The sequence below is a fragment of the Bos indicus genome, chromosome 16 (assembly GCF_029378745.1).
Source record: "Bos indicus isolate NIAB-ARS_2022 breed Sahiwal x Tharparkar chromosome 16, NIAB-ARS_B.indTharparkar_mat_pri_1.0, whole genome shotgun sequence".
Taxonomy (NCBI): domain Eukaryota; kingdom Metazoa; phylum Chordata; class Mammalia; order Artiodactyla; family Bovidae; genus Bos; species Bos indicus.
The window spans coordinates 49,597,217-49,610,440 of NC_091775.1; positions in this window are offsets into that span (position 1 = coordinate 49,597,217).

Sequence of the window (13,224 nt, forward strand, 5' to 3'; positions counted from 1 at the left end):
TGATGCTAAAACTGAAACTCTAGTCCTTTGGCCACCTCATGCAAAGAGTTGACTCATTGGAAAAGAACCTGATGCTGGGAGGGATTGGGGGCAGGAGGAGAAGGGGATGACAGAGGATGAGATGGCTGGATGGCATCACTGACTCGATGGACATGAGTTTGAGTGAACTCTGGGAGTTGGTGATGGACAGGGAGGCCTGGCGTTCTGCAATTCATGGGGTCGCAGAGTCGGACATGACTGAGCGACTGAACTGAACTGATGAGTAATGAAAGTTAGCTATAAGATCAATTAATATTTTCATCATCTTTGATTTCTTTGCCAATTTCCAAGGCATGCTTTATTTATCATGTGTCACCACATTCTTAGGTAAAGGCCTGGGCTTGGATTGACAAATTCTCCATTCCCCCCACCCCACCCAATCCTAGTGATCACCCTAGCTTCACGGTACTGGCTTCATGCAAATTCCATCATCAAAAAGGGCTAAATCCTTACAGTGGTGGATTAAAGCCACACAGTAGGGCTGTCTCTTCAGAGCCCTTCTGGAGCATCAAACAGTTCTTTAGGAAGAGAATAGTCTTTCCTGGAGCTGTGGGACCCTGGGCATGAGGTACCTGCTCTGAAGTGATAAGGAAAGAACCAGGATATATAGGAGTTTTAATGTCAAAGACCAGGTAGGAGCATCAAAAAATTGCTTTTAATTACTCAAATTAAGGAATTTAGCATTTTTCTATGTATGGGACAATGCAAGATTCCAGGCTCAGTGACATCACTCCTTTGATGTGCTCCCCAGCTCTCTGGGGCCAGCATCCTGTGTTTTCTCATCCTGAGTTTCCTCAGGGTGCACCGTCAGGGTGGCTGTGATGTGATGGCTTGACGGCTGCAACATCCTTTGCTTACTGATGCAGCAGCAATATTCTATGAATAGTTCACACTTGTCTCGACATGGGCTGGCATCCCCCACACTGGGACAGTACTTGACACTGACCAGCACTCAACTAGAGAGCGATAGTGGTCACCAGCCAATCAATCCAACCCCTTAGTCCACCTGACTCAAATGGTGTGAAGGCACAGCTCTTACTGGTAGTTCCACAGGCTTCCACATGCCTGGGAATCATGGGGATCTGATTCCCAGATCAGAAAACACTGATTCTGAGTCTGGGGAATCTGGGCTAGTCCTGATCTCCTAGTCAGCATTTCTAACCAGATTCCAGGTGATACATTGCTGCTGGCCTGAGGCCCCAGCTGAGGAGCAAGGCTAGAGCAGCCTCGCAGCCAGGGCTCAAGGTGACCCACCAAGGCCCCAGAGATCTGTCCATTTCCTCGGGCCTTTATCAAGTCCACTTTGTCTTTATCTCCAGCTCTCTGTGCACCCCATCCAGCTAGATTTACACTGCACTTCCCTGTTCTCATGGTGGTGGGGATGGGCCAGGGGTTGCGAGCACAAAGCCTGTCTCACTTTGCGGATGCTGACATTGTGACCTGGAAGATTGCAACACACCATGGCTCCACAGTTGGGAGTGTCGGGAGAGACCAGGATTCAGCAGCGAGAATGTCCTTGGCATGCGTCACCTCTCTATGCCTGAGCAGAGAGCCCAGCAGAGGCCTGGGCACCCCCTTGCAGGACATCCACCTGGAGACCCCTTTCTTCTGGATCTGTTCCAGGTAAAGTGTAGGGAATTCCTTGGACACATGCACCTCAAAGTCAGGCCCCTGTGAGTCTCGGTGCAGCCCTGTGAGTGATGAGGCTGCTTCACTTCAGCACAGCCAGTCACCCCTTGTGCAACCAAGAGCCAGATAAATACAGAGGCTCATTTTGAAATTCATCACTTTCTCTGAGAACATTTGGCAAAGCTCTGCCCCTTGGGTTCAAGACCAATCAGAATAAACATTTTAACCCAGTCCTCAGGGCCGCCGGTGCCTGTGCCAATCTATTTCAATTTGTGCTGTCATTATCACCACCATCATCATGATCATCATCATCACCATCATCATCAACCTAAATTTCCAGCCCCAGTGGATGGCATTTAGCTCTCTGTCCTCTGCCCGCCATGAAACTGCTCCCTGATCCCCCTTTGGGGTCCTCAAGACCCCCGTGGTCCCGACAGCTGCTCTCTACAGCTGTTTTCTATTTCAGAATGTTGACAATGGCCTAATTGGAGCTGGATGCAGAGGAGAAAGGAAGTGGTTTGAAGGGTAAACATCAGGTTCATTTAACCAATTCTGTGTCTCCATCCTAATGGAGGACCTGGGCAAAAGAAATCACTGATCAGCTTTTCTGAACATGCCAGGATTTGGAAGAGGGAGAAATGAGACAAAATGGCAAATTGTAAAAATCAGTGCAATTTTTCTAAACCACCTTTTACCTGTGCAGGGTTCAGAACAGATAGATCTCAGTCAAACACTGTGACTCATTAACCTGAACCCATTCAGGCAATGACTTTTCATCAGTTCATCTTTGAAGAATTTGTGAGTTCTAGACCATTGGTTTTCAGAGTTTCTGGATCACCTGGGCACTTGTCGGAAATGCAAATTCTCACTGGGAGCTCCACCCCAGCAGCTCCACTCCAGCTGCTGACCTGGGTGCCCTGGGGTAGGATGCTCTCAATCTACTTGACCAGACTTCCAGGAGATCCTGCTTTACGCTAGACTTGGGAACCTGTGTTCTGGATGCAATAGTTGAGCCCCTCCCCCCACCTACCTGCCCATGCCTGTATGCTTTCTGGAGTTAGGGGGACCCCAATATGGGGAAGCCTCAGTAAACAAAATATTGTAAATTCCTCATGGATGGGCTGAAATCCACCTTTTCACCATATCTGAACAAAAGGGCTAAGTAAAGAATTAGATGAGCCAAATTACAAGGGAGCTATTCAAAGGGAAAAAGTTGTTTTTGGACACCTTATTACATTAATTGTCTATATGCAAATAATTGCTTCCAATTACAGAGGAGTCTTGATTATGGAGGAGATACACTGAGAAACAGTCTAAGTACTCAATTTGGCTCACTACTCAGCCTTGAATGTGATCTGGGCAAATACCCTCTAATTTAGACCCCACTTATTCAGGCCATTTCCCCCTCAAACTAACAAGTAATCTACCAGAATGAGCACCTGAGGAAAGAAATCTTCATTTTTATTGATAAATTGCTAATGAAATCCCCACACCATTACCCCTTCCAACTTCAGACGTACAGTTACAACGATGCCCGAAAAATAACAAATGGAAGAAGACTCTGTAATCAAGTTGCCTGGCTGATTTTCTCAGCACACAAAGCAACGCCAAGTCTCGGGAGACAGGAACACGCAAAGAGGAGAACGTTTCCCTAACCTCATATCGACTTTGGTTTCTAAAATCAATGTTCCTTATTAGCTGGTCCATCTCGGCAAAAGACTTTCTGTGTGGAATCTGGATAAATTATTTAATCAGTAAATTGTTTCCCTTCTAACTGGTTATAATGTTGTTGATGTTGTTCAGTTGCTAAGTCGTGTCTGAGTCTTTGCGACCCCATGGACTGCAGCATGCCAGGCTTCCCTGTCCTTCAGTATCTTCCAGAGTTTGCTCAAATTCATGTCCATTGAGTCAGTGATGCCGTCCAATCATCTCATCCTCTGCCACACCCTTCTCCTCCTGCCCTCAATCTTTCCCAGCATCAGGGTCTTTTCCAATGGGTCAACTCTTTGCATGAGGTGGCCAAAGTATTGGAGTTTCAGCTTCAACATCAGTCCTTCCAATGAACACCCAGGACTGATCTTCTTTAGGATGGACTGGTTGGATCTCCTTGCAGTCCAAGGGACTCTCAAGAGTCATGAACCCACAAAGGTGTACCTTTGATGTCAGAAGCAGATGGGGGGTTTGCACTGCAAGACTCCAGGGGGCGCTGTTCATATTATAATCTCAGTGTGGTTGGGCAGTCTATGCCCTGAGTGGCCTGACACAGTGGTCCTGCAACCAGCAATTGAAGATTCAGCAAATATTGTGTCCAAAGGCCAGAATGTGTATGACATGGCAAGCACCTTCTCTCCCCCCATGACCCCTGTGGGACTGTCAGAGTTCTCCAGAGAAATGGAACCCAGAGGATGGCTGTAGATATGGATTAGGATAGATAGATTGAGATAGAGGTATACCTATCATCTATCTATCTATCTACTCTATCATCTGTTGCAGGAAGGGGGGGACCCCTTCCAGGGTTGAGAGTGGGTTCTTGCCTAACACCTGGAAGTGAAGTGTCCAAGGAGACACACGTGCTGACAAAGCAAAAAACTTTATTGGAAAGGGCACCCTGGCAGAGAGCAGCAGGGAAAGGAAACCCAGGAGGACTGCTCTGTCAGGTGGCTCGCAATCTCGGGTTTTATGGTGATGAGATTAGTTTCTGAGTTGTCTCTGGCCAATCACTGATTCAGGGTACTTCCTGGTGGTGGACATATCACTCAGCCAAGATGGATTCCAGCACAAAGAATTCTGGGAGATTGGTAGGATGTATTATAGACCAGTGTCTCCTCCTTTTTTGTGACCCCTCCCAAATTCTTAGTAGTCAGTGGTAGTGCCATGTTCCTCATCAGGGCCTCCTGTTGTGAGGCAACTCATGTATCTGGTTCTCATTATCCTAAAGGTTCCCTAACATACTAATCTATCCATCTGTCTATCTATTTATCTACCTGTCTTTCACAGAGGAAGGGATTTACTTTAAGGAATTGACTCACATCATTGCTAGGAGCTGGCAAGTCTGGGAGGATAGAGACCCAGGGAAGAGTTCATGTTGCAGACTTGAGTCCAGAGGCAGTTCAGTTCAGTTGCTCAGTCGTATCCGACTCTTTGCGACCCAATGAATCGCAGCACACCAGGCCTCCCTGCCATTATCAATGCCCGGAGTTCACTCAAACTCACCTCCATTGAGTTGGTGATGCCATCCAGCCATCTCATCCTCTGTCATCCCCTTTTCTTCCTGCCCCCAATCCCTCCCAGCATCAGAGTCTTTTCCGATGAGTCAACTCTTTGCATGAGGTGGCCAAAGTAATGGAGTTTCAGCTTTAGCATCATTCCTTCCAAAGAAATCCCAGGGCTGATCTCCTTCAGAATGGACTGGTTGGATCTCCTTGCAGTCCAAGGGACTCTCAAGAGTCTTCTCCAACACCACAGTTCAAAAGCATCAATTCTTCGGCACTCAGCTTTCTTCACAGTCCAACTCTCACATCCATACATGACCACTGGAAAAACCACCATTCCCTTCTCCAGGGGATCTTCCTGACCTAAGGATCAAACCTGGGTCTCCTGCATTGCAGACAAATTTTTCACCCTCTGAGCCACGAAGGAAGCCCAAAACATTTAAATCAGTAGACTTTGACTAAAGCAGATTATCACCATTGGGTGGGCCTCACCCAATCAGTGGAAGACCTTAAAAGGAAAGACTGAGATTCAGCCAGAGAGGAAGGGGTTAGAGGCAGTAGGTTTGCAGAACCCCTTCCTCTCTGGTTGAATCTCAGTCTTTCCTTTTAAGGTCTTCCACTGATTGGGTGAGGCCCACCTAATGGTGATAATCTGCTTTAGTCAAAGTCTACTGATTTAAATGTTTTGGGCTTCCTTGGTGGCTCAGAGGGTGAAAAATTTGTCTGCAATGCAGGAGACCCAGGTTTGATCCTTGGGGCAGGAAGATCCCCTGGAGAAGGGAATGGCTACCCACTCCAGTATTCTTGCCTGAAGAATTCCATGGACAGAGGAGCCGGGTGGGCTCCAGTCTGATTTAAATGTTAATTTTATTTAAAAGATGAAGATTCATAGCAACATCCAGACTGGTTTTGAGCAAGCATCAGGGCACCATGTTCAAGACAAGATGACACATAAAATTAACCATTACAAAGGTGGTCTGCTGATTTTGTCTGCCAGCACCTTATCTTCCTTCTGCAGGTAACTCACCCATACTTTTCTTGAGGAGCCTACTCTCCTCCATTCAATCCCTGGATCCATGGGTTTGAGTAGATAGTGCCCTTTGAGTTTCAGGCCTAGACAGTTGAGTTGGGCCTGATCAATTGACTTATTCCTTTGGCAGCTCTCATCCTCATCACCTGCTACAGGATTGGTTTGGGAGTGGGGACATCATCCAAGTTGGCCAGTCAGAGCATTCAGCCCACTTACCCCACTTGCAGCCATGGTGATGGATGCAGAGTTGTCCTGAAACCCAAGTGGCCCCCATGAGGGTGTGTGTGTGCTGAGTCGCATCAGTCATGTTCAACTCTTTGCGACCCCATGGACTGCAGCCCATGAGGTTCCTCTGTCCACAGGATTCTCTAGGCAAGATACCTAAGTGGGTAGCCATTCCTTTCTCCAAGGGATATTCCTGAACTAGGGATCAAAGTCTCCCACATCGCTGGCAGATTCTTTACTGTCTGAGCCACGAGGGAAGCCCAGCCCCCATAAGACCCCATTCTAATGATTTTGTGTGAACCTTTTGGAGAAAAGAAAAATTTCAGAGAGCTCTGATATTACTTGAACCCCTGACCCAGTGAGTCTGGACTTTCCATTATGAGAATAAATCACAGACAAGCTCCAGGAGGACTAGAGTTGGTTTACATTCATCTGCTGTGTCTAGAACTAAGCCCGACACATGGTAGGAGCTCAATGATCACATGTCAAGTGAATGGATGAACCAATTATGCCTCTTTCCTGCATTAGCCAGTTGGATGTCTATCCCTTGTAGACAGAAAAGCCTACTCAGCATAGTCTATAGGAACCTCACTGCAACCTGGGATAGTGGACCATGGTATCCACCAAGACCTGGGGCATCTTAAACCCCAAAGCAACTCTAATTTTCGATCCAGGTCATAGCTGAGCTCACTCAAGATAAGCTGATTAGCAAAAACAAGCCTGGAGCCTTTTTTCTCCCTCCATAAGTGACATTGATATACTCCTGAAGCTTGTCCTTCCAAAAACCTGCCAATTTTTCAATGCAAATCAGTTGCTAACAAAAGAAGCCTGGCTGGATACTGATGATCCAGAATTAGATAGCCTTTGCTTGGGTCTTCAGGAGTTCATCAATACAAGCCACTTGACGTTTAGGTTTGATTAAAAGATTTACAAATGAATTTAAAATTCTTATGACAAATGGGTTTCAGAGTTCTTTTGTGTTGTGTTGGCACAAAGAATCAGAGTTTCCTCACGTCCAGCAAGCTGCAGAACTCATTGGCAGGAGACGGCTTCAGGGTTTAGTCACCAAACTTTGAGAAGGATAGGTGAGCAAGGACTCATGTGCATGGTGGAGGAGGAGGCTGTGTGGTGGAGGACAGAGGTTATCCTCGGCTGGGAGACAAATCATCCCTGTGTGCTGAGTTCTAAGGGTTCCCTGGGAGGCAGGACTTTCAGCCCTGGAACCAAGACAGTCGCAGCCACCTTGGGCTCACAGCTGATGGATTCCTCAGTCCAGGGAACACACACTCCCTTTTCCCCTCTCTCTGCATGAAACAAACCCACCCTGCAGCTGACCTGCTCCAGAGGGAGGAAAATACCCCTAAAATCAGCTGATAAAAGTTGCCTTAATAGGAAATGCTGACCTTTTAAAAAATGACCTGTCCATGGTCATCTGACTGAGATCACTTCACAGGAAATCATATTGTGGAGGAGTGGCAGTAGGCAGGGAGGAGGGCGAAATGTGCCAGATTTAAATTTAATATGTGTTGGTGATTTCATTGTGACTTAAAGAAAGTCAGTCTCTGATTTGAAGCAGTCTGGAAGGAAATGGCAACCCACTCCAGTATTCTTGCCTGGAGAATCCCATGGACAGGGGAACCTGGTGGGCTATAGTCCACGGGGTCGCAAAGAATCAGACACAACTGAGGGACTGAGCATGCCATTTGGGGTGTTGCCAAGATCAACAGCAAGTTAGAACCAGAGGCCATGTGGCCATTCGAGGCCTCTGGGAGGGCTAGTTAGGACAAGCACCCTCTGACCCCCAGGGGAGTGCCAGCGGGCTTTCATTAGTGTGGTGTATTCCCTGTGCCTGGCTCTCTCGGGGGCAGCCTCGGGGACTCTGTGGAAAAAGCCTGCTCCACTCAGTACACGGATCTCATCGCTGGGGCTCATCCTCTATCTACCCTAGATCCTCTGCAGAGACCCTCCCTTCTGGGATCTTGGGATCGTCACCCTTTCCCAGGCACCAGCTATTTGTTTGGGACCAGAATCTAATTCTACCCTGTAAGCTAATTTGTATCCATTTCCTGAAACTGTAGTAACAAAATACCACAAGCTGAGTGGTTCAAACAACAGAAGTTTTTTCTTTGATGGCTTCTGGGATGAGAAGTTTTCAGTCCAAGTGTGGGCAGGCCCGTCCCTCTGGAAACTGTACGGGAAGATCTTTCCCGACTCCTCCAGGTGTTAACAGTGCCCCTCAGCATCCTCTGGCTTGTGGCTGTATCACTCCTGTCACATGCGTCTTCTCTCTGTGTCTTCACATCTTCGCCCTGCTGCGCAGGTCTGTGTCCACATTTCCCCTTCTCAGAAGGATGCCATCATTTTGGATTAGGGTCCAGACTCATGCTCACACTCAGTCGTGTCCAACTCTTTGTGACCCCATGGACTGTAGCCCACCAGGCTTCTCTGTCCATGGGATTCTCCAGGCAAGAATACTGGAGTGGGTTGCCATTTCCTTCTCCAGGGGATCTTCCCAACCAAAGGATCAAACCCACATCTCCTGCATCTCCTATAATGGCAGGCAGATCTTTACCACTAGCCACCTGGTCCAGACTAGTGACCCCATTTATTGTGATGACCTCTGCAAAGACTTTATCTCCAAATAGATTCACATTGTGAGGTACCTGGCACCTCAATATACTGTGTGGGGAGCATGATTCAACTCATAACCCTCTTCTAGTCCCAGAAAGATGTGTTCTGCTCAGTGAATCTCAGGCACCTGGAAAACAGCCCAAAGAGCAGCCAGACACCTGGTAGCCCCTCAGTTCCTGTGTGGATTGGCCTTGTAATGGGAAACGTGGGGGTGACGGTCTGTCCACGTCTCTGCCACTCACAGCTATGGCCTTCACTGGGCAGCCCAGGTTGGGAAGACTGTGACTAGCTACCTGGGCGAGGCTTGTCTTTCCACCTAACTCCAACCCAGTGCTGACACCATAGGGCCAGACCACCCACCCCCAGGGCTGCCTGATCTGAGGGCCCGGTGTGGAGAATCTCAGGAGTAACCCCAGCCAGACCACATGAGGTGTGGTAGGAAATCAGACTGACTGCTCCAGAAAATAATTTAGCACTTTCTATACAGTGCCTCATTTTTGTGCCCTGACTTGATTAATCCAAATTAATTTCATGTTCTTTCTTGCAATCTTTTCTTCCAAAAAGGAAATATTGAAACAATTTCCCCTGTATCTTCTATGTCTGTATTTCCAGAGATTTCACTTTGTTTCAGCCCAAAGTAGGCTGTTCACATCACACAGTGGTGACCCAGGAGAAGAGTTATTAATGAGTGCGTAGGGTAGAGAATTCAAATAATTAGAAGCAGCCTTCCTGTCCTCCTCCCCCTCCCCCTACCCAGGGGCTTCCCTGGTGGCTCAGACATTATAGAGTTTGCCTGCAAGGCAGGAGACCCGACATCAATCCCTGGGTCAGGAAGATCCCCTGCAAAAGGAGATGACAACCCACTCCGGTATTCTTGCCTGGAGAATCCCATGGACACAGGAGCCAGGCAGGCACCAGTCCATGGGGTCACAAAGAGTCGGACTGAGCAACTAACACTCTCACTTTTTATCCTGCCCTGCCCACTGTCCCCTCCAGAACCTGGAGGGTGACATCACTTGCCTCATGGGATCAAAACGCCTCAGTGACCTTGTGCCATCCTCGGTGTGGCAGAATAGGGAGAAACGGAGCGAGACAGGTAGATGTGTGGCAAGGTTGTGGTGAGGCAGTTAGATGAGGGGAGGATCGGCTGGGATGAGACAGGTAAGTTTGTGGAGGGGAGGGTTGGGTCAAAGCATGTGAACGTGTGGCAGACTGGGTTAAGGATATTAGGGGCTGATCGTGCCTTTGATGCAGGATCAGAAAGCCTTTCTGGAAGACCAGCATGCAGAATGGACCCAAAGGAAACGAAGGTAAAGAGATCTACATGCAGGGAAGAGTGCAGGCTGAGGTTCCCTCGGGCAGAGAATTCAGACACAAGGCTGGACAGGCGGGTCTGAGACGGGCTGGGACCTGGGGCCTCTGCTGCAATGCTGTACCTGGACACACCTCTCCACTAGAGCAAAATACGAGGAAAGCGGGACCACAGGTAACTGTATGTCTGCATGGTTGGGACAAATTTTGGACAAAAGATCCAAAAAGACCAAAAGAGCCCAACTGCCAAGTTTGAAGAGTCAGGAGCAAAAACAAACCACCAAAGCCACCCCTCCAGCCTGACCTCTGGGCCCACCCCTACCCTCATCCCTGTAAGGGACCAGCTTGCCCCCCTTCATGGAGTGAACAAGAGAACCTGGTATTTGTTCTCACTCCCCTCCGCTGCAGCAGGGGTTCAGTAAAGCCTTGCCTGAATTGTTGTCTGTTTCTATAGTTTGGGGAAGACCAAGAATCCTGGTCGGTATCAAGCTGAGGGCATTTCTGAAGCTCTAGGGAAGCTGCGCTGAGAAGCCAAGTCAGAATTCATGGGAGAAGCTTGGGACCACGTGGGAGGCAAGTCCAACCAGAGCCAGCAGGCAGGTACAGTCAGGGAGACCATGACCGTTGGGGCTGACACTGGCGAAATCTGTCACATTCTGCCCCCTCCCCTTCTCCTGGTTCTTCCCAGGAGGATTCCTTAAGGACTTCCTACTCTGGGGTCAGGGTGATCCTGGTCTCAGAGGCCAAGGTCGCCCGGCCTGTGAGCGCCACCTGATGTGAGGAAAGATATCAAATGCACTCCTCCTGCCCTGGGGATGGTTTATCCTCTGCCTGTCTCCTCAGATGTCAGGGAGCCCTTGCAAGTTGCTGTGCTCCTGGGGGGTCACCCGTGACCCAAGTGTTTGTGGAGCTGCAGGGACCTGTCGGCTGTGCTGACTGTGCTGGCTGTGCCCCTTCCAGCTGCCAAGCTCTGGCTGGCAGAGATGGGCCCTGGATCTCCCAGGAGACCCAGGCAGGGCAGCTGTCCCCTGTCCAGTCCTGGCTCCTGCAGACAGCTGCCATGGCAGGGTCTGCGTCCAGGTTAAACTCCGAAAAGTAGTGATGATTTAAGGGAATCGCAAGTGGGCAGCTGGCCCCAATTAAGGTTTCGCTTCCTGCATGCCTGATCAACCATCTCCTTTGAGTTGAGGACTTCTGTAAACATGTCAAACTGTCCACCACAGGGATCCTTGTCGCCCACCCTTGGTAGGGGTTGGGGGTCTGATGCATTCATGCATTTTCAGCAGACACGCACGTGGCCTTGACAAAATCACTGTGTTTCTCTGGATGAATGATTAATGCCTTGTTGGATAAAGGCTTTAGAATATTTACCCTTGTCTTTCTTGATCCTCATATTCTCTCCGTCCTGTCAGACAGTCTTTATTAGCATCTGCACTCCTTGTATATCTGACTATTTCGAACCATCTCACTTAGAGCAGAGGAACAGCGGCCTTCAGAGTCAGTCTGGAGAGGGCTGAAGGTGCCTGCAATGTCTCATGTTTGGCAGTTTAGTTTCACTATTGTAACTGGCCTTTTGCAAATAAAAAGCCTCAGCAGACCCCTGCCTCAGATGGTCTTGTGCTTTGCTGGAGAAAGGGTGTTTCCTGAGGGCTGTTCCATGGAGCACCTTCCCTCTGATCATCAACCCTTGTCCCCAGCAGCACTGCATCATCATCTCGTGCTCCTACGGGTACCACCATCATCCTGCCCTCTGCCCTCACCTGGGTCAGAGGCAGCAGAGGGCTGGCTGCCTGCCCACTTGCCCAGTGAATGACTGCCCTCCCTATCACTCCACACGTGCACTCTGCAGCCAAAACGTGCATGCGGCTGGCAGTGCAGGAGCCCTGGGGCATCATGATCAACCAGCCCACACTTGACTTCCAGCCGTTGGACTACGTGTGGAGCCAGGGAAGGTATCCACAGCCTTGTATGGGAAAAACATTTAACATTTCAACACAGCGAGGCTTTTGATTGTGAATGGAGAGAAAAAAGCAGCTCACCAGAGGAAGCAATTAATATGCCCATTTTTTCCATCCAAAGCTCTTTCAAATTTGTCTCAAGCTGTTTCTTACTAAGTCCTTTAATGTTCAAAATGTTCTGTATTTAATGTTGAAGCGTGTGTGAGCACATGTGGAGACAGGGACACTGAGCTCAACCACTAGAAACAGCCTGGTTTTCTCAGGGGGACAGCTGGCTGTGGACACCCAGTGCCTGGCACTGTGCCCAGAGAGGGGGTGACATGAGGTGTCACACCTGAGCTCTGCCCAAGGTCAAAATGCCTGCTATCCCTTCCTCTGTAGTCACATTCCTCTTCTGATCTCTTTTGCTTAGGGGTCTGCCAACCACAGTTGCCCCCGAGTCTAGCCCCTGACTGTGTCTACAGAGCCTGTGAGTCGAGTGGCTTTTACATTGTCAAATTCTTGGGGAAAAAATTAAAAGAAAGATACTGTCTGTGTCATGCAAAAATGACATGAAGGGCAAATTTCAGCCTCGCCTATTCATGTACTGAGAGTGCTTCCCCTTCTCTGCCAATCAGTATTTCCTATCTGGCTGTTTACAGAAAAGGCGTGTCAACCTCTGCTTGAGATAGAGATCATGAAAGAAAGAGGAGTGGGGGGTTTAGCAGACTTCAGCTGAAGTTTGGTTGAATGTGGGTTTGGGGATGGTTACGGATTGAATGTCTGTGTCACCCACCCCAAATGTATATTCATGTGTGCATGCTCAGTTACTCAGTCATGTCTGACTCTTTGTGATCACATGGATTATAGCCTACCAGGCTCCTCTGTCCATGGGATTTCCCAGGCAAGAACACTGGAGTGGGTTGCCATTTCCTTCTCCAGGGGATCTTCCTGACTCAGGGATCGATTGTACATCTCCTGTGCCTCCAACAATGCAGGAGAATTCTTTGCAGCTGAGCCACCCAGGGAAGCCCCCTTAAATATATATATGGGGAAGCCGAACCCCTAATGTGATGGCATTAGGAGGTGGGGCCTTTGGAGAAATTAGGTCATGAGGGTAGATCCCCCATGAATGGTCTTAGTTCCCTATTAAAAGGAACCCCAGAGAGCTCCCTTCTTCCACATGAGGACACAGCAAGGAGATACTGTC